The sequence below is a fragment of the Monodelphis domestica genome, chromosome 1, assembly GCF_027887165.1.
Source record: "Monodelphis domestica isolate mMonDom1 chromosome 1, mMonDom1.pri, whole genome shotgun sequence".
Classification (NCBI taxonomy): Eukaryota; Metazoa; Chordata; class Mammalia; order Didelphimorphia; family Didelphidae; genus Monodelphis; species Monodelphis domestica.
The window spans coordinates 144,359,182-144,381,780 of record NC_077227.1 but is presented as its reverse complement, the minus strand read 5'-3'; the positions used below and the strand labels follow the sequence as shown (position 1 = coordinate 144,381,780).

The 22,599-nt window shown below is 34.1% G+C and overlaps 1 protein-coding gene and 1 long non-coding RNA gene across 2 annotated transcripts in view; one reads left to right on the top strand and one right to left on the bottom strand.

Moving 5' to 3' along the window:
- Positions 1-22,599, top strand: part of CHSY1 (chondroitin sulfate synthase 1) — an 86,794-nt gene that overhangs the window by 46,750 nt on the left and 17,445 nt on the right. The gene's annotated exons all lie outside the window — the stretch shown is intronic.
- On the bottom strand, positions 6,030-9,155 carry LOC103099714 (uncharacterized). Its single transcript, XR_001626013.2, has 4 exons — positions 9,055-9,155; positions 8,910-8,964; positions 7,381-7,576; positions 6,030-6,212 (listed from the first exon to the last, which is right to left on the bottom strand). It is a non-coding gene; the product is annotated as an uncharacterized LOC103099714 (long non-coding RNA).

The following is a 22,599-nucleotide window of genomic DNA, read 5'->3' as shown; positions in this document are numbered from 1 at the left end:
CATTTCTCTAGAGTCTAAGAAATCCATTAATGCTTTTGGAAACAAATTTCTTTTAAATTTTGTTTAAAAAATAGTTTTCCAGTGATTCAACAACTGTGTATTTGTTTATGGTATATAATTCCTTTCATCTAAGATCTTTTGAAGGATATTGAGAAATTTTGACTTAAATGAATAAAAAGAGAATATTAATAAATTTTCAACTTATTGCTTAACTGCCATTAAAAATTACATGAAGATTTTCATTGAGTTTAAAATTGAAATAGATCATATAAATTATTTGATCCAACTCCTTTTATAGATAAGGGGAAAATAAGAATTACAGAGGTAAAATGATTTGCCCAGTGTCACAAAGGCAATAGCAGAATAAGATTCACACCTAGATCCTCTTGAGCAATGCTGTACCTCTTTCTTCCCCATGAGCAGTAAGAATGTATTTTTATTAAACCATCCCCTTTCTGGAAATTTTGTTCAAAAAATATACTAAGGGGGAGAGTAATATGTGCATAGTAACATCCCATGGCAAGATGGTCTAGATGGACAATTGTATGGGGTATGAAACTATAGTTTTTGGGTCTTGGACTCTTAAGTAATTTAAACATGGAATTGTTGTCCTCCAGAAATTTGATATGGCAGTTGGAGGGGTGTCCCCAGGTGCTACACTGTGGGAACATTGTGGAAAGAAAAGGACTCGAGACAGTTTTCTATTTGTTCTGGTAAAGCAGTGTCAAAAATCAAGATGAAATTGTAGGTCTTTGATATTAATTGAATATAAGTACTGAATGTATAGAGTAATTCTATATATGCACACACATATATGAGTACTTTATGTGTATTATAATTCTCCGTGAGAATTATACCTATACTCTTTTGACACTAACTTTTGTAATAATTTTTAGGATATACTCATTTTTCAGAACTGTAGGAATCTTATAGAGCTTTTTTACCTTGTCATTTGGAATGATGTTTTCATTATTTTGCCCTTTTTTTTATATTGTCTTCCTTTTTTGTTTCTTGTACTTGAGAATGCTATTGTATACTTTTTAATTTTTCTTTCAACATTTCTTCCATTCTCTCATAATTGTCTTTTCTTCCACCTATTTACATCATAACCTAAAAAATGTCATCATCAATTTTTAATTATCCCTCCCCTCATAAATGTCAGTGTATCATAGCAACTGTCCTTATTATGTCATATTTTTTCTGAAGGAACATATAAATGTGTAATGTAACAATTGCCCATCTTTGTGGGAGTTCTTATCTTTCCTTGTCCCCAAATAAGTTTATTTCATTAGAATTTTTCTCATTTGCCTCAAATCATTAGTCACCTCTTTTATCAAATTTATCAAACTATCTTCTCTCACACATATCATCCACACACAAAAAAATAGTTTGTAAGCTGTTAAGAAATTTCTTGTAAAAAATTTAGGTCTTCTAAGCACCAGACAGTATCTCAGAGGCCATTTAGTTGAACTCAATCCTATAAATCAGGAAACTGATGCCCCCACAAAATTTCTTGGCTTACTTGAAATTTACATAGTAGGTATTTAGAAGTTTGGGCCTTTGGTAACAAATTTCATCTGGGAATTTATGTAACCTTAATTATTTTTAAAAAAACTTATCAAATTTAGAGATTATGGGGAAATATTAGAACATTTCCATGAGATTGTTAACTGTCTTTTATTTCTGAAGAAAGGTCTGTATGGCCAAGGTTATGCTTTCAGTGTTTTATAGGCAATGTTGGGGAGATAGAAGGAAACTTTCTAGAGATTCTTTAAAAAAACAAAAACTTCACCAACTTTGATGGAGTATATCAGGGATGTCAAACTGAGTTGGGAATTAGATTAAAATGTAATCAGGAAATGTTTAAATAAAAATACAATATTACAAGGATAATGTTAATGTGTTGTTTTCTAAGTCAATATGCAGCTGCAAGGATCTATTTCTATTTAAGTTTAACACCACAGGTATAAGTAATGTGAATAGATAGTATTTCTCTTGACACATAAATAAAACTTGCTTTGCTTTTAAATTTAAATGAATGATATTTTGAATATTCCTATTAATTGTCAGAGTACCACAGATAGTGATATTCTTCCTATGTGAAAACTTCATGGAGTAACTCTTTCCTCCTCTTTCACCATTTCTATTTCCAATAACATATAGAAGCCTTTAGGTAGTAGTGGTAGTCTCTTGGTGTCCAAGAATGACGATTGTCTTTGTGCATTATCATCTATTGATGTACACTCATGTGGCTTTGAAGTCCAAAGGCTGAGGCACAGAGTTTGTGGCACATGGGGCATGGTAGTAGTAAAAGGAATTCCCACAACCCCCATCTTGTAGTATTGCCTGCTATTAATTAAAAAAAAACAACAACAAAGAACAATTTGAAGGTCTGAGAAATCAAAAGAAAGTAAATTTCTTTTTGAATAATATTTCATTGTGTTTGTGTCTGTGAATACATATGTACACACACATATTATTCTTAAGTAATAAAATTTCTATTCTTCCCACTCCATCTATCACCAACTAACTAAACTATTGATGTTATAGCATTAATATTGGTATTTGGTGGTACAGCTGTCTTTTTTCAATGAATAATTTTCTTAGCATATTTTTCTACTTTGCAGAAATAATTTACATTTATTCAGTTCTCTTTAAGGTGATCAAATTGGCAAAAAATGCTCATCATGATTAAATGACCTAATTTGTCATGCTGAATTAGAATCAATGATTAATTAATAAGAACCTACTTTCCTTTAATTACAACAAGTTCTCCTTTCATAAATTCTAAATTTTAAATCCCTCTATTAATTCCTCTGCTTAATTCTTATTCTTAAGACTAAGATCTGTGGGAGGCAGCTGCGTGGCTCAGTGGACTGAGAACTAGGCCTAGAGGTGGGAGGTCCTAGGTTCAAATCTAATCTCAGCACTTCCTAGTTATGTGACCCTGGGCAAGTCACTTGAACCCCTTTGCCTAACCTTGGAACCAATATAGAGTACTGATTCCAAGACAGAAGGTAAGAGTTTAAAAAAAAAAAGACTAAGATCTGTAGACCTCCTGGTTTTTGTGATTGTTTTTTTTTTTATCTTGTCCCCTAGTTTGTCATAAAGTCATTTTCACTTAATCTTTCTTTTCATGGTCTTGTTCTTTGTATCTTAAAGATTGCCATAGGTAGTAAGAAAAGGATAAACAAAGATATATACCATTAGGCTTTGAAATCAGAGGTAAATTTTTCACTCTTTAAATTAAATGTCAGATCAAATGTTTTAAGTAGTTTTGACTCATGTTTATTGAACTATCTAAAATAGAAATACTGTTTCTGAAAATGTAAATTTTTTTTCTATATACAGTTTATATCTAAAATCCCTAGTTTTACAATTTGGCAGAATTGCTGTAGTTGTTAGTTAACTCATACACAAGTACAGTATTTAGCAATTTGATTTAATGCATTTTTCTAACCAACTTCAAAACTAAAATTCCTTGTTTTCTCTAAATTAAATATTGATATTTTGTTAAGACTGGGATAAAGAATACAAAGATTTATGAACTGTCATTGACACAGACATAAATTTTATAAGTTTTTTCTTACAATAGAATTTTAGCTTTCATATTTTGTTTCTTTCTACTGATTACCTTTTGTTAGAGAGCTATGTTTTGTCATTATCAGAAGGTGGTGTAGAATCTAGGCATGATGGTCTATACCAATATAACTGCCAAACTTTTGCTTGGGTAAATTGAATATTCTTGTTCCTACGTAGTGCATCTCATTTGCTCTGACTGAATCATCAGTGGTTAGAGTGTGGTAATTTAGTGACTAGAAGGCACAGTAAATTATTGGTTATAATTTGATGTCATGCCCACAGCATAGCAAGCAAAAAGGATGAATTAGAGGCAGGAATAGTAACAGATTTTTTTGTCCAGGAAACCTCAAAGGATATAATGTGCTATTGCCATGTTGATTACTTTATAAAAAAATTTTTTTTAACCAAAAGATAAAATAAGAAAGCCTCAAACTTCATGATAGTGCCAATAATAAAAATAGCTTCTAGAACAAAGGTTTGGATCTTCTGGCTTCTATAACTTATTGAAGAAAAGTTGCTCCTTTTTTAAGACTTTTGGGACACCCTGTGTGTTTATTTTTTCTTCAATCATAAAAACTGATCTTTTAAGATCAATGGCTTCTCTCAAGTATCCAAAATGGATCTTTTAAAAAAAGGCACATATAGTGCCATTGATTTCACACCCATAACATTTCTTTTTGGTCCTTTATTCAGTAATAGTTATTTGCTGAATGTTTTTCTTTTTTAAAAAATAATACTTTTCATTCAACAACAATCTGCTGTCTTTCATATCTCTCCCTTCTCTCAGAATGAAGGAAAAACAAAAACCTTGTTGTAAATATATATAGTTAAGCAAAACAAATTTTCACATTGGCCATATTGGGGAAAAAAATGTGCCTCATTCTGTGCTATGAGTCCTTTATCTCACTATTAGAAGGTAGGTTGCATATTTCTTTCAATCATTTCTCTGGAATCATGGTTGACCATTACACCAATCAGAATTCCTGATTCTTTCAAAACATCTGTCTTGACCATGTTGTTGTTTTTGTATAAATTGTTATACTGCTTCTGTTCACTTCACTCTGCATTCATCCATATGTCTTCCCAGTTTTCTTTTAAACCATCCCCTTCATTATTTCTTCAGTAAAATAGTATTATATCACATTTAACTTGTTCACACCATTATTATATCACACCATGACTTGTTAAGTCATTCCCAGACTTAAAGGCCTCCTCAAGTTCTCATACTTTGCTGCCTCAAAAAGAACTATAAATATTTTGGGGCATCACTAGCTTAATACACCCTCCCTCTAATTCTTCCTCCTGGTTCTTTTTTCTCTCCTATCTCTCTTTTGAGTAGAATTATTTTCATATCCAATTTTCTTTGTGTGTATGTGTGCTTTGGCCAATTGAAATGAGACCGAGATGCCACGTATCAATTGTTTCCCCCATTCCCTCCTTCTTGTTTGTGTAGATGTCTATTTGTCCACTCTAATTATGTGAGATAATTTTCTCTGACTTTTCCTTCCCCTCTCTCTCCCATATTCCTCTTCCCCTCTCTTTCAATTTTCTTTTCTATCAAGACATAGCAGGACCCCTCCCAGGTCTTCTGCCTATAATTACATCCCCTGTATAACTCCTGATGATGATTAGGTTCATAAGGGATTCAAGAAACCATATTAGAATATAAGCAATTTATCCTTTTTTGGTCCTTTATTATTGTCCATTCATATTTTCCTTTTTATATTTCTTTTAACTTCTGTGTCACACCTTCCAAGTTTCTTTGCATCTCTGGTTTTTCCATCAAGAATGTTTGGATGTCTTTTTCTCTTTAATTAAAGATCCATTTTTCCTCTTGTAAGATTATGCTTAATTTTGCTGAATTAGTAATTATTGACTCTAACACTATATCCTTTATCTTCTAGAATATCTGATCCATTAGTAGTGGTTGTTATATCATTTTGTGATACTGACAGTGGCTCTTTGGTACTTGGATTTTTTTCTTTCTGGCTGCTTGCAGTATTTCTTTTTATTGACCTAGAAGCTCAGGCTTTGGATAGAATTTTCTTGAGGAGTTTCATTTTGGAGATTTATTCAGGACCAGTAGATTTCTTCTGTTTTCACTTCGCCCTCTGATTCTATACAATCTAAAGTTTCTTGAAATATGATTTCTAGGCTCTGGTTTTGGTCATGGCATTCAGATATTCTGATGATACATAAATTTCTTCTCAGTCTGTTGGACAGGTCAGTTATTTTTCATGTAAGATAACCTTAGAGTCTTCTTTATTTTTTTTTTTCAGTTTTTTGACTGTCCTACTTGCTTAAAGATAGTATTCCTAACGTCAGCCTGGCAAAACAAAAATTTGTTTTTTCCTATTATGCTTGCTGACTTGTTTATTCTGAGTGTGAAATAGGGTAAATTTCTCTATTAATTCAGGAATGGAAATTGTTTGTCATTGTCAAGTAAATTTAGATTTGAATCTTTATTGAAAGTCCAGAGATTACAAAGCATCAGGAACATTATAAGAGGCAGCAAATCATAGTTGATAGGATACCAAACCTGGAGTCAGGAGAAGTTGGATAAAATCATTCCTTAGATAGTTACTGGCCATTTGACCTGGGACAAGTCACTTGTTTCTCAATTTCCTCTTCTGTAAAATAAGGAAGTTATTCTTAATGCCATTCTAAAGTGTCTTTTAGCTTTATGTCTATGATCCCATGATGATCCATTTTATTCCTGACTACTTCTAAAAAAACTTTTGAGTATGTAAATTAGTACTTGTCATAAATTAACATTTTTAACTCTAAATATGAATTGATGGCAACTCTAACACTAGATATACTAGTAATTGTGAACTTCTTACCAGATGTGCTACTGTTGCTAAACCCCATTTCACATCTATCTGCCTGTCCTCCTTCCAGCTTTTTCCCTACTTCAACAAATACTCTCAGAATGCTTTGGCATAGCCAGATTTCATATTAAGCTTTCTGAAAGTTCATTTTGTCCCCTGTTCTCCACTCCTGCGTGTGGATATAATGCTTGTGATCTTATATCTTTTCCTACATTATGTTTTACAAATGAATTTATACACAAAGCCCATGTCACAATTGTATGGCTAGCATTTTCACTTGGTAAACAATGCAAGATCATAGAGTTAGTGTCTTTACACCTAGGAGTTTATTTTATCTTTAATTATAAATTCTTCTAATCTTTCTAGTCTTAACCTTGACTGGCCCCAAGTAATGATAAAAAATTAAATTAAAAAAAAATAAAAAAAATCTCAAATATCCACAGGAGAAAAAATTCCTTAATTCTTTCAGGGAAGATAAGAAGCTCTCCCAGACAGCCTTGGAAATATGGGATACCTAAGTCATTAATTGGAGGACTTCCAATAATGGACAAATTTATTTGCTCCACTGGCAATTTTTTATGTTTTTTTGTTTGTTTGTTTTATTGATATTTGCAATATTTCTGTCACCCCTAGATAGGTTAGAGCAGGTTGTTTTTTGGTGAGAATAACGGTAATTCTTTAGCTTCAACAAGCATTTTTAGGGTACTTCTGGATTATGTGAGCAATGAAGTCGAAGATTAGACATTGCCTCTTATCCCCACAATTTCTCCTCTCTTTCTAAAATAGAAATTAAACTCCATAGATAAAGCTATTTCAGCTGTCTCCATGATTCTAGAACACCTAGAATCTAAAGGATTTTTTCAAAACCATGAACTGATATCCCCTTGACACTGAGCACTCTCAGCATTTCTCCTTTACATTTCTCAATACCAAAGTGAGGCTACAGTAGAAGACCCAAGTACCTTACCCAGATTTTCAGCAAAACTTGTCACATTCCAATTCTTTTTTCTTCTTAGCCTGACAGACATCTAACATCTGCAACCCCATAGCACCAGTGCTGCAAAGCTCTGAACTACTATTGGTGCTGTGCCAGAGTATGAAGGAGCAAAAGGAGTAGGACAAGATTCTGTGTGTAGGGTGTAAGGTGCAGCATTCCACTTAACCTGAAGGAAAGAACATAACATCCAGCTGGGGACAATTTTGACCACCCAAAAGTCATTTGGGACAAAGACCTATACTAATAAACTATGAATTTCCCATTATGGGAAGAGCCGGAGATGCTTGGGGCTTGGATCTCAAAGCATCTCAGCCTCCTCCCACACTGGGCAATTCACTGTAAGGGGAGTTATGGGGGGGGGGGGGGTATATTGAAACAAGCATTTTTAATCAGATGCTTTTCTCCCTAGATTATTAAGTTCAGTTTTAAGACTTCCCTAAAGCCTTAAAGGAAATGAAAGTTTGAACTTTCATAAACCAACAATATAATCCTAGGAAATAATTATATAAGTAAAGACTAGTCATCTTTGGTCAAAAGTTCTATTTTATGTGCGTTTTTATCTTGGTATTAGCATAAATTTGAGCACTTATATGTTGGGGGTTACTATATGTTTATTTTCAGAGGATATAAAATACATATTTAAGCCATATTACTAATAATTCATATTATTCTCCCTTCTCTTTCCCCATTCTAAATATGCATAGCTTCCTAAAATTTTTTAATTTATGTTTTTCTTTGTTTTTTTAAGAGTCATAATCTAGACATTGTATCTGGGACTAAAAAAGTAGTATTCAAGACATTGAATTTAGTGTACCACAAATTATAATGCCGAAGGAAAATACCATGTATTCTTTCTGACTCTAAGATTGTTCAGTTGAATTTTAGTTTTGTTTCACTTTTAAAATTGAATAGCATTTATAATTATTTTCTCCACAGTTATAGTGTCTTACATAAAAGCTGCTTTCATTCTGAAATCGCCTTTTATTCCCACCCTAGCAACTGGACTTATGGACCATATATTTAAAGGTATCAGGGAACTCAATGATCATCCAGTTGTCTTACCTCATTTTTATAAATATAGAAACCAAGGGGCTATAAGGAAAGAGACTTTTTCCCCCCATTTCATTGTCATACTGCTTAGCACAGTGCATTGCACTTAGTGAAAATTGTTTTTATTGAATTATTTTGTAATTTCTTGCTCAAGAACATTCAAACAATATGTAGAGTCAGGTCTTTTGACACCAGTTTCAGACTTTTTTTTTTCCTATATATGTTGCTTCTTACTTTAAATTCCTAGAAGATATTTTGCTTGCTCTTTTACAGTTTGTCTTCATAAAACCATTATTTTGACTTTCACGATTGTTCAGATATTTTGGTAATAGTTCAGTCACTCAACATGTATTTAGTAAGTACTATTAAAGAAAAAGAAAAACACAGCTCCTGCCCTTGAGGGACTTATATTCTAATGGAGGAGACAACATGCAAAAGATTGTACTTACAAGATACAGTAGAGTAAATGGAAGATAATCCTGGGAAGGTTGTAACAGTCCACACCTGTGTATGCACAAGGAAGATAATTAATCTGTGAGGATTGTTTCAGGAGAGCGAATACTCAGTCCTGCGCATGGCAAGAAAGGCACTGACCTTTGATCCCAACATTCCTAAGGTTTAGGCATGAACTCAGGTTTCTTTGTGCTCACCTGGCTGAGACAATCCATGCCTCTGCCTTGTAATGTACACCTGAACCAATGGCAACCCACTGTGTCTTCATTAATATGTATTATGTGCCTTTGCATCACAATGTTAATAAATACTAGCAGCTCACAGAAAGGATCCCTTATTATCTCTTTCTCCTGTCCCTCTCCCACCTGGAGCTTGGCCTCTGGCAAAGAACAGCTTTCTCATGGAATTTCCTTTATCTCTGTGATAGACCTTTCCTTCTTAATCTCCTATCCTCTAGCCAGAGTGATCCCTGCTTAGAGCACTGGCTCTAAGCGATCAGTGGCTTTTCTCTCAGCTCATCTCTATACTAATCTCTGACTCCTGTGTTGTTGATTTAAGGTTATCTAACCGCCTCATGTTCTTGTGAAGTTAGGTAGCTGGGGCTCCATCTGTGCAGCTCGCTTAATGTTCATATTGCCTTGGTGTCTGCCTCCATTCTTATCCATCCCCTTGGCTTCAGCCCTTCCCCCAAGGGTCAATCTTCTATCTTTCCTTTCTTGTAAGGGCTGCTGGTTAGCACCTTACAAAGGTACTAGGGAATCCAGGAGGTAAAGGTGAAAAAGAGTATTCTAGAGATGGGAGATAGCTGTTGTAAAGATCTAAAGTTGAGAGAAAGAGTGACTTGTGAAAAGAGCTACAAAAAAATCAGGGCTGTTGGATCCCTGGGTTCAGGGAAAAAGAGTAGTGAACTGGAAGTCTGGAAAGGTAGAAAGAGGACAGATTGCGTCAGCTACGGGGGGTGGGAGGGAGGAAAAGAAAATGATCTTTGTCTTTAATGAATAATGCATGGAAATGATCAAATAAAATACTATAAAATTAAAAAAAAAGAGGACAGATTATGAGTGCTTTTAGATGATAGAGGACTATATATATATGCTAAAGATAATAATATCCTCTAGAGTTTTACAACAATAGGATAGCATGGTAGGACCTTGCTCTAGGAACATCACTGCAAATGATTAGAGGATAGATTGGAGTTGGGAGAGACCTAAGACAGTGACAAACCAGACAGCTGTTGCAGGTGGTGATAGCCATGAAGGAGAGGAGAGAGATAGTAACTAAACAGATTGTCAACTCAATCAAGTGAGTGGTTTTTCAGGATGAGAGAGATATATCTGTGTGTGTAGGCAGTAGAAGAGACAGTAGAAAAGGAAAGATTGAAGATTACACAAAGAATGGGAATAACAGAGGAGACAGTCTACTGGAACATATGAGATGAAATGGGATCCTAAGATTTTGTCTAGGCATGGAGAAAGGCCACCTTTTTGTGTGAAAAAGGTTAGGCAAAATGTTTGTATGATCAGGAGTAATAGGTCATTTAGGAATTAGACTTTTGAAATGAAATAGGAAATTTTTGTTCAAGTAGAGAGCAATAGCAACTTGTTTTAGTTAGGTGAAATTGCTGTATGCCTCCCTTTTATGTTCCTGAAAATCAATGTATAAATTGAAATTTCTTCAATCATATTTTAAATGTATTAGAAAAGAATTGCTATCAAAGAAATAGTTGGATTTTCTTTTTAAAATTTTTCATTTAAAAATTTTCCATTTCAAATTCCTTTCCCTCCATTCTCTCCCCTATATATTGAGTGCAATAAATTTTACATATAAAGTCACATAAAACATTTTCATATTAACCATATTGTGAAAAAAGAAATGCAGGAAAAATAAAAAAAAATGAGAGAAATTGTGTTTCAGTCTACACTCTGAGTGCATATGTGCTTAAAATTAAAATGTGTTTTTTAAGTTTCTTTAAATATCTATTTCATGTCTTCATTCTACCTAAAGATGCAGTTGGTAAAAATGCATTCAAACATAGCTTAAACATTTTGTCTTTTAAGGCTTATGAAGCAAGGTCTTCACACCTGCAAGAGATGACTCAAATTAAGTCCTTCATTACAATTAAAATTCTTGCTTTATTTTTTCTTGATGCTTTCATTCTAATTTGATTCGTTAGTCAAATATATAATAATGGTGATTACATCTATATTTGTTTAGTTTAGTTTACAGAAAGGTTGGTCTTGATTCCATTGTCTCATTGGACACTATGAGTAAATTCATGGCATTTTTTTTATCATCTCTATTTTACACATAGAGAGAAAGTGACCCACCAAGGCTGGTATGTGAATGAAGTCTCCATCTTCTAAATTGGCAAGCACTCTTTCTGCAACACTGTTTGTAGCAAACCCTACATATCTCATTCACAATCTACCCAGTACGCAGGATCCTGATAGTTAAGTTATTCATAAATGTCACCAGTCCTCCTCCTCCTCCTCCACTCCATGATCTCCTATATAAAATTCCAAGCAATCTTTTCAGGGGAAAACTTCATTTTTAATTATAGTTTAACTCACTTAACCCAAGTATGTAATTTTATTAGCATCTTCAGCCTCACTTTCCCTTGCCTGTCATATCCAATCAATTGCTGAAATTTAATGATTTATAATCTACTATCGCCCATCTTTCCCCTTCTTTCTCCTTTCATAACTATCACCCCAGACCTCTCACCTATACTATTGTAACAGCCTTTACATTGGTATTACTGCTTCTAGTCTCTCCTATAGTGCATCTCACCCAAAGCTGCCAAGATAATTTACAGTTCAGCTCTTGCTGGATCACTCCCTGCTCAATAAATCTTCAATAGTTCCTTATTGACTTTTGAATGAAATACAAATGTCTTGTTTGCCATTTAAAGTACTTCTCATCCTAGTTCCAGACTATGCCTTTTGGCAGACTGTTCTCCAGGCCTAGACTGTATTCTCTTCATTCTTTCACTTCTTGCAGTTACTGGCTTCCTTTAGTCTTCAACTCAATTGTCACTTTCTACATGTGACCTGCTTTTCCTACTTCCCCCAGTTGCTAAGGGTTCTCAGCCACTACATTTTGCTTTGTATTTGTTTTATATTTATTTAAATGTGTGTCTGGTTTTACCCAATAGAATTAAAGTAAGCTTCCTGAGGGTAAGGACTAATTGGTTTCTCTCCCCTTTATCCCAAGTCTCTAGCAAAGTGTTTCACAGAGTGCTTAATAAATGCTTATAATTGAAGAATAAAGACTAAAGTGTTTAAGATTCACTGTAGTCTGGTATTTGTATACACACAATTCCTATCTGTATATATTGTCTTACTATAAAAGCCTAAGAACAACCAGTTCTTACCAGTTTCAGAACCAATTAAATTTTTTTTTTCTCTAAGAGAAAAGCATTTGCATACAGTGAATTTAAAAATAAATCAAAACATAGCCACTTTATTTTTGGATTTTTAAAACTGTTTTTATTAATGATCTATTTTTATACCATTGTATTTCCCAAAAAAAATCATACCTCCACACACAACAAAACATTCTCATCACATCGACTGTGTTCTGCATTGTTTGAATATTTCTTTAAAAGCTTATAGCGTGCTGCTTCAGAGGATACCTAAGAAGCACAGGAGAGATATTGTTAGGGAGTTGAAATGTCTTAAGTTCAGTGACACACAAAGAACTGCAATACTCATAGAATACAATTTGATATTTTTATAGCAATTAAAAGAATCCACTCACATGGTTATTAAGCTACTGTTATGTAGACTTATCAGATGCCTCAAACCTAAGAAGTTTATGGCTCTGTTTTTTTATAAATATTTTAAATTCACATAATATTGTTTCAGAGAGAAAATTCCAAGAATTTGGGTAATGAAAGCACAGTATAAATGGTGCAGTTCCTTAAGAATTGCAGCTTTATTAGTTACAAAACATAGAATTAAACCTTGAACCAGAAAATTGCTATTACTCCTGCTTCTTAAATATAGACTGAAGGGCTTTGTCTTGGAGTAGTTAGGTGGTACAATGAATAGAGTTATAAGCTTAGAGTCAGGAAGACCTAAGTTCAAATCCAATATGTCTAACCATCTCTATTGATAGCTGTGTGACCGTGGGCAAACCACTTAATCTCTGTTTGTCTCAATTTCCTCATCTATAAAATGGGGCTGACAGAAATAACATCTACCTCCTTAGGTTGTGAATGCCAAATGAAATAATAATTGTAAAGTGCTTGCCACAGTGTCTGTCATATAGTAAGTGCTATATAAATGTTAGCTATTATTATTCTATACTTTCAGGCTTGCCAACTTTTTCAAAGATTCTTATGATTTCACTTTTTGCCTGTACTGATGAATCCCAAGAACTGTTAACTCTAACCCTGGCAACAGTCACTCATTTTCCTTTGATCCTATGTATCTATCTAACTATGTACAGAACTGGTTTAACATTCTCTACCTAAAACCTGCCTTTTCGTTCACCTTCTCAGTGCTCAAAACCCTTATCCTCTTTCCTTTCCTTCACTCCACCTGAACTCCCATCCAGTCCCTCCAGTAACTCACGTCTACTTTTCTATTCCCGTTGCTCCTTCAGGCTTTCATTGCATCTCTTGTGAACTATTGTAGCAGCTTCTTAACTGGCATCTATGCCTCTAGTCTTCCCTGACCACATCACTTCCTTTTTCAGAAACCTGCAGTGACTCCCCAATGCTTCCTTAGCTTGTTGTTATTCAAAGTACTCCATAATCAAGAATCTATTACTCTTTCCTGGTATATATATAATATTCTGCTACTCCCTCATTTTGGAGCATACTATCTTTTGCCAAACTAGACTCCTCATTATTAAGAATATTCATCCTACCTATTCATCAATAGTCTTTTTGCTATTAATTAGACACCCATCCTGATTACCTGATCTATTTCAGTGCCCTGAAATCCTCAGTTATCATAGAGTTAGAGCAAGAAGAAACCATCAAACCCAATCCTCATTTTACTTTGGAGTAATTTGTTCAATCAACACGAGGAGCAAGGGGTAGCCTAAGATTTGAACCCAAATCCTAAGGTGCCCAATCAGTGTTTTGTCTCCCTATTCCATGCTTCACTGACTCCCGATAAAGATTCTTAATTATGCTTACCTTTAGAACAGTGATGAGGAACCTTTTTTTTTTAAAATATATTTTATTTGATCATTTCCAAGCATTATTCGTTAAAGACATAGATCATTTTCTTTTCCTCCCCCCCACCCCCCATAGCCGACGCGTAAGTCCACTGGGCATTAGATGTTTTCTTGATTTGAACCCATTGCTTTGTTGATAGTATTTGCATTAGAATGTTCATTTAGAGTCTATCCTCTGTCATGTCCCCTCAACCTCTGTATTCAGGCAGTTGCTTTTTCTCGGTGTTTCCACTCCCATAGTTTATCCTTTGCTTATGAATGGTGTTTTTTTCTCCTGGATCCCTGCAAGTTGTTCAGGGACATTACACCACCACTAATGGAGAAGTCCATTACGTTCGATTATACCACAGTGTATTAGTCTCTGTGTACAATGTTCTCCTAGTTCTGCTCCGATGAGGAACCTTTTGGAACTTTTTAGGAACCTCATGCCATGCCCCAACCACCACCAACCAACCCCACCACCCCAGACTGCATTCCCAGTGTAGTTTCTAGACAATGCATGAGTTGTATTAAAAGGAAAAGGGTCAGTGACCCAACCCTTATCAAAACACTTCTACTGGTGTCTGAGAGGATATTCAAAGTGAAAGGCTGCTGCTAAAAATGGAGTGGATGCAAATTTCCTGGAAGCCCCAGGACTTTCTTCACTTTGAATTAGGGAATTATCTGCCCAGGTAGGTGGTTGCCCTTAGTTCCAAACCCTGGAGAACACCACTAACTGTTTCTGGGGGGAGATATAGGATTTAGTGAGGGTGGATAGAATGGCTCTATGGGGATGGAAGCTGCTTCCATCCCTCTTTATGGTCCTGGTGTATGATTTATCCATCCCCCTTTGAAGGATTAGGGAGGATCTGATTAGCATATCCCCTCAGGGCTTGGTGGATGGGGCTCAGCCCTAGATTTGCTCTTGGGGTTATTTTAATTAGGGTCAGTGCAATCTTGAGGGCCTGGACCCAATCAATTCTTTGCTTACAAAAGCAGGACTGTTACCCATTAAGGATCCACAAACACTAAAAGAACTTTGTACCTTTTGCAGGGTGATAGGTAGAGTCTATCCCCAATGTGAGGGGAGTGGCTGCCTCCCCTACTTGGCACTGTGGGCTGCTGCTGTTGCTTAGCTCCCAGGAGGCTGGGAGTGGGATATTGGGGGAAATACTGAGCAGAGCTCAGCTGGATTAGCCCAGCTGCACTCAACCCCTGCAACAATGGAAAGAGGCTAGAATGTTTTATCCCTATGTTTGAGGAAAGGCCAGCCTCCTAGCTGGCCAAGCCAGGGGCCTGAATGTGTCATCTTTGGCACTCGTGCTATAGGTTCACCATCATGACTCTAGAACAATTAGGTATCTCTACTTCCATTGATAGGTAGTCAGTGGATGTTGTTGTTTTTAAATTCTCAAAATAAGAATTGCAAATTATAAATAATCCTGTAAAATATTAGTCCAAATCACTAAAAATAAGTGAAAGGTAATGTTTTTTCCTGATAATGAAAAACTGACAATGATAACAAAAGATGGAAATAAATGTTGAAGGATCTTGTGGAACAACAGACACACATATACTCCGGTAGAGCTTTGAGTTAGTTCAACAATTCTGGAGAGTGATTTGGAGTACTTTTAAAATTAAAATGTTTATACCTAAAGTCCTGTTACTAAGCATCTATCCCAAGAAGATCAAAGGGTATAAAGAAAACTCTTACACGTCAAAATTTAGAGCATCATTTTATCTAGTAGCCAAGAATTGGAAACAAAGATCTTATGATTAGGGAATAGCTAACAAAGTGTGGTACATTAATGTAATGGAATATTACTGAATTGTATGTATTAAATGGGGAATACTGAGAAGCATCTAAAAATTTATATGAATTTATTTAAAGTAAGCAGGACTAGGAAATCATTATATACCCATACTACTGCAGTGTAAATGAAAAAACCAGAAGCAACAAAAACCATGTAGTTACAATGAATAAACATGTCCCTAAACAAAGAATAGATGATGGAATTCACTTTATTGATGTAGGATATGGCATATACCATCAAACTCATGGTAATAATGTTGCTTAGTTTTCCTGAACTGCTTTTCTTTTTCTTTTTTTATACGTTATTATAAGAATGGATTTCTAGGTAGGGAAGGGATAGATACATTTGAAAATTAAGGTAATATGGAAACAAAAGATAAATAAAAATGACTTAAAATGAAATCCAGGCTAATTTCTAAAGCAATTTCTATTCAGATGGTCACCAGGTAAAACTCCTTGATAGCTCACTCAGGCAGCTTTTTAATTTGAAAAACAAAAGGGATGAAATGGTGTGTAGAACCATAGCACACTCCCAAAGCTAATTCTTTTTGAAATCCTGTGTCCTAAAGAGGATAACTGAATAGAATCATAGCTATAGAGCCAGCTAGAGGTTCTCATCTAATCTCTTTTGAGGTGAGGTTAAATGACTTTACAGTTCTGGATATTAAAAAGTTTCTAATTTTCCTATATATACTATCCTTCTGGGTTTTTTTCTACTTTTTTTACATATGCCTAGTCATAGGAATATAGATCTAAAGCTATAAAAGAGAACTCTGAGATCTTATGTACCCTCTTCATTTTAGAGATGAGGAAACCAAGACCCAAATAGGTTAGTAAATCAGTTGCCTAAAATGATCCAGGTAGTAAATAACAGAATTTTGAACCCAGATACTTTGATACCAAATTTTTCCACTATACAATACTTAAGGAAAGTTTTCTCAGCAATATAGATGTTCCCTCTTACTGTGTAAAGGTCCATTTTTGCTATTTTTTTTCCACTTTCTGTTTCTTGTCAGATTTCTTTTATAAATCCTCTAATGTCCTTTAATGGAAGTCTTCTCCTGGATCTTTTTTACATTTGGTGTTCCATTAGAACACTCTGCCTGTCCCAGGCTATGTGTTACCTTGCCACAAAACTATTTTGGCCTATCTTTCATTCTACTTCTTGAACATAGATTGTCATCACTAACATATACAACTTTTGGTATTCTGTTGTCTTTTGAACTACTTGCAATTGATTGAATATTAAAATCTTTATGAGAATATTTAATGTCATAATATCCAAAGTATTAACTTTAAGCATTTTAATTATAACTAGCATTAGTCTGTTCATTTTACACAATTGTTAGGTCACTGGAAAGCTGTATACTAACTAGATTTTGGTAACCCAGCTATTTTAAGTACTCATAACATATGGTTTCTTAAAGGAAACCTGCAAACAATACTTTTTAAAATGAATAATTGCTTCCTAATTTATTTTGTGGAAGTTAGACTCTTTTTGAGTTAGGTTTTCTTAGAGTTATATGGGAAATAGAATAACCAAAGGATAGTCATTTCATTTTATGTGTTCTTCTAAAAAGGGCTATTTTTGTAATATAAATCAGAAGTCCAAAGAAAATACTAGTGCCAAATTGGTTTCTTTCTCTCTTTGGACCTTGGAATCATTTAATCAATATCTAGCGAGGTTAGAAGACTTTCCCAAGTTCACACAGGTAATAAATAGGAAAGCCAAGATTCAAACATGAATCATTCCCATTCATAATCATATCCATTCCACTATACTAGGTTTTTGAAGCGAGATTTTAATTTTAATTTTTACTTAATAGAGTGCATATATCTTGAAAAAGTTTAATTATTTCACTGAAAGTCAATGCCATATAATGAAAAGCTAAAAGAAAAAAAAAACCTGTGGGCAAGACATCTCTGAGGATTAATTAATTTTTTCATTAAAAACATTTGGCAACAATTAGAGATGCGAAGTAAAACAACTGTGAGGTACCCCATACCTATTAGATTGGCTAATATGACAAAAGGAAAATGACAAGATGTTGGAGGGGATGTGGAAAAAAATGGAATATTAATGCACTTTTGGTGATAGTCCAATCATTCTGGAGAACAATTTGGAACTTAACACAAAATGCTATAAAACTGTGCATACCCTTTTACCCAACATTGCCATTACTAGGTCTGTATCCCAAAGAGTTCAAAAAAAAGAGAAGAGAACCTCTATGTCTAAAAATATAGCAGATTTGTTTGTGGTGGCCTATCAAAAGGAGAATGGCTGAATAAATTGTGGTGGAATACTATTGTACTATTGGAAATGACAAGCTGCTTTCAGAAAAATCTGGAAAGACTTATATGACTTAATACAAAATGAAGTAAGCAGAACCAGGAGAACATTGTACAGCAGTACAATGACAAATTATGAATGACTTCGCCTTTCTCAGCAACAATGATCCAAGACAATTGCAAAGGAAATGCTATTTCCAGTGAAGGAACTGATGGATTCTGAATACCAATCAAGGCATACTTTTTAAAAACTTTGTTTCTCTTGTTTGTTTGCCTTTTGGGGGCTGTTTTCCTCCACAGCATTACTAATTCAGAAATAAGTTTTCTGCATATATAGAGCCTATATATCAAATTACTTGCTATCTCAGAGATCAGAGAGAGGAGTGAGGAGAAGGAATTTGTAGCGCAGAACTTCAAAAACAGAATTTAAAAAAATTTACATGTAATTTGGGAAAAGTAAAATAATTTTTAAAAGAAAAGAATAAATATATAAGCAAGCAAAACCAGTTCATCTAAAAGATGTGTTTGGGAAACCCATTGGAAAAATAAACTTCGGAAAAAAGATTCATTAAAAATATGAAAAAATTGTTATGTTAATCGTGAAGTGAGAGCTACTGTTAAATTTATTATGTTGAAGCAGGTGTCAGGTGTTTAGCATCATTTAACCCAATAGTTAGAACACTGTTAGAGCTCAACATGGGACAGTGCAAACATTTTCTTCTTTCTCTCCCTTGCAAGCACATTCAAACAATGCTTGTTACCAAAGTATTGATGCTCTTAAAAAAAGAAAAAAGTTGTGAAATGATTGTAATACATAAAATCAGAGGAAAAAATTAGATTTCTAAAATAACTATCCTTCATTAATAAAACTTCTTTGGAAGTTGCCAAGTATTCTGGAGATGCCCAAGAACTATCCAAGACTTTTATTATTAAGAAACTTCATCTAACTGCCAGATACAAATTAAAGAATCTGTCATGTACTTTTATTTCAACCACTGATAATAATACCACTTGTTGGATCAATTGTGATTGATCCTGGCAGTCTCTCCATTTGTATCACTTCTGTGTATCATAATGCAAGTGAAAAGAGAGACTGCCTTAACAGGAAATAAAGAAGCAAATTGTTGCTATCCACTTTACCTGACAGAACCCAATTTTGTTTGCAGAGAACTTTATTGTGTCTATTTCACACTCTCTATACCCCTGAAAACCAAAAAGTAAACTGTTTTTTCATTCATTTTTCTAGAGTGAGATTTTTCATTCAAATTATATTTAGTTTGTTCCTCTTTTTGATATTTTATCACTTCTTTATTCTTTTTATATAACAAAGCACCTGCTATGTATGACCTTTAAAAATGAGATTGTCTTATGCATCCATTTGTGTTTATATAAAACAGTTTTTGATGTTTAAAAACTTTTAAATGCTTTTCAACAAACTGTTCCTTCAAACCCTAGCATTCAGCCTCAGTGCTTTGCTCTAAGGTAGTTTTTGACTTCTGTCTTTTAATATATTATCTTTTAATCATATCTCCAATTGTGGCAGTACTTTCAAATAATTTTCCTTTATAAGAAATCAAGAAGTCCTGTGATCATAATTTAAGGACTTTTTTTTCAGGACATTTTCTTTTTCAGGACATTTTTCAGGTATAATTTTTTTTTCAGGACATTTCTGGTATAAATAATAATGGCAAAAGGGAGAACTATCCAGAAGAAACTAGCATTCATCACAACATATTGAATGATAATGATCTCAAATGATTATTATCCCACCATTATTTCTCCTCTCCCCACATTAAGAACTAGCATTCTAGTTCCTTCAGGGCTTGTGTGATAAGGGAAATTTTCCTCTGGGGGTTACTGTTTGCAGACAAAAACTTAGTACTTACTTTCCTTTGGGAGGACTGCTGGTTTCTCTAATTTTTATTAGGGTTTGGAATGTCCTTTGTCATATTTGAATACTGATTTTTTGAAAAAACATACCTGCCTAGTAATGAATGAGAAGTCACTTTCATGTTGCTCTGACCATTAAAAAAATTTTTTTTAACTCTTACCTTCTGTCTTAACATCAATTCTCAGACAGAAGGGCAACATGGGTTACACAGTGGGGTTTAAGTGACTTGCCTAGGGTCACACAGCTAGGAAATGAGTCCAAATTTTAATGCAGGTCCTCCCAACTCCATGCCTGGAGCTCTATCCACTGTGCTACCCCTACCCCACCCATTTTCTTTTCCATTAAAAGATCTCAATTTTGGATTTTCCCCCTATTTGTCTGAGCCTTTATAGAGTTTATAAATAATCACTTGAAGTAGAAGGAATAAAAAGGAATAGAAATTTTAAAAAACCTAATTAACAAAATTAAACTACGACTTCCAGCATCCCATGTTCCTTCATGTTAGCATGTTATGTGAGAAGGAACATGGGATGTTGGGAATTGTAGTTTTGGGGGTAACAGATTCTAATTACACACATGGAAATTGGGAATGTTAATTTATTCAAAATGTAAGTTATAATGAGCTGTGATTATACATATCTCCCTTGATATATTAGTCAAATAGCATGCACATGAAAAACCACTAAAATGAAATTTTAAATGGTAGATTTCTCTTTTTAAAAATTGGTGTAGGCTTCATAAACAGTGATGTGATTACAAATTATGTAAAACTGGAAGAAAAAAATTAGATTTCTAAAATAAATAAAATAATAAGCTTACTTTCTTAACTTAAAATATACAAAGGCAACACCCCCAACCCCACCCCAATCACAGCTTTTCTAAGGTTAAGGAGGAAGGGTCATTATTTTAATTGAAATTGACAGAAGGGAAGATAGGAAGGGGTTGGGAAAGTTTTGGCTGTACTAGAAAAGCAAAATTACTTTTCAGAAAAATCATTTTTTTAAAAATTGTTAACACACTTTCTGTAACTTAGATATTGACTTTTTGTTGGAAACCCACTACCTTAAGTAAGATATAGCCTTTTGCCTTATTGTTGTTTTTCTCTGATTGAAAGTCAAATTTTATCTTGTCTCTTAGAGATTCAAAAGCAGATTTGTTAACCCCAGTTTTAGAAATGATTATGTACTAACAAAGCTAGATATAATGTGAAGCTTCAGTAAAATGAATTTTTATTATTAAAGTTGGAAGCATGTTCTTATTTTTTTAAACCACAAAGAGAACTAAAAGAACCATATACACAATAGCTTAGATGAAGGCAATGCTGAAGGGCAACAGAATTCAAGTCAAATATAATAGTTAATATCAGTTCCAGATTATTGAGATTAAAATACACTTTGCTTTCCTTTTGGTTAAATAGTAAACTATGATAGTTAAAAAGTGTGATAATCAGTCACAATCATTATATTGGATTTTTAAAATGCATTTTATTGGTACTTTTTGTCATTATAATCAGTCATTTATGGAGAAATATCCTTCCCCTCCCCTTCCCCTTTGAACCTTCACTTGAAATAAAGAAAAATGATCAAGGAAAAACAATTCAGTGACTACATTTAATACAGTATACAACATTCTGTCCTAGTAATCATTAGGTTCTCAAAATTAAATGGTTTTTCTTTACGGGACTACTACATTGGGCAGGGATTGATGGTATTGTAAAGATTATGTCAAAATAAACATATCAGAGGGCAGCTAGATGCTCAGTGGATAGAGAGCCAAACCTGGAAACAGGAGGTCCTGGTTTCAAATATGGCCTCAGGCACTTCCTAGCTGTATGACACTGGTCAAATCATATAATTCCAATTGCCTAGCTTTGATCATTCTTTTGCCTTGAACCAATACTTGGTATTGAATCTAAGACAGAAGGAAAGGGTTTAAGAGTGAGGGGGAGAGGGGGAAGAGTGTTTTATCAGTTTTTAAACTCCAAAAGATGAAGACTTTGATTTGGGGGGGAAATTATTAAATCATGGTCTATGTCATGACCTTGGGATGGATAGTAGTGTTTATACCAAGAGTACTTTTGTAATTCATCTTTAATATTTTCTTGATTCTAGGAGATCTTCTATACTATTCTATTCTGCTTTAGTTCCTAGATCTTTTTCAAATCATAGAAAATGTCTCTAGGCCTGGTGATCCCCTTAACTGATATTTCTGACTTAGAACCTTTCCTTCATTTATCTAAGCATTTTTGCACTATTCATTAGGACAGCATTGTAACACTTCATCATAAATTCCTTTATAGGTACTGCTAATGTTTAAAATCAGAACATCAGAGCTGGGAGTTTTAGTGATCCTCTGTTCTGATTCCTTCATTTAAAAGATAAGCTCTTTCAGTTTCTTTAAATGTCTTCTCTGGGGTCTCACAACTAGTAAACCAGGTTTCAATTCAAATTTTGTTCCTCTTTGAGTCTAGTGCTCTTCCCATGATTCCACACTATCTCTCTATAAGTTGTGCAATGTGCAATAG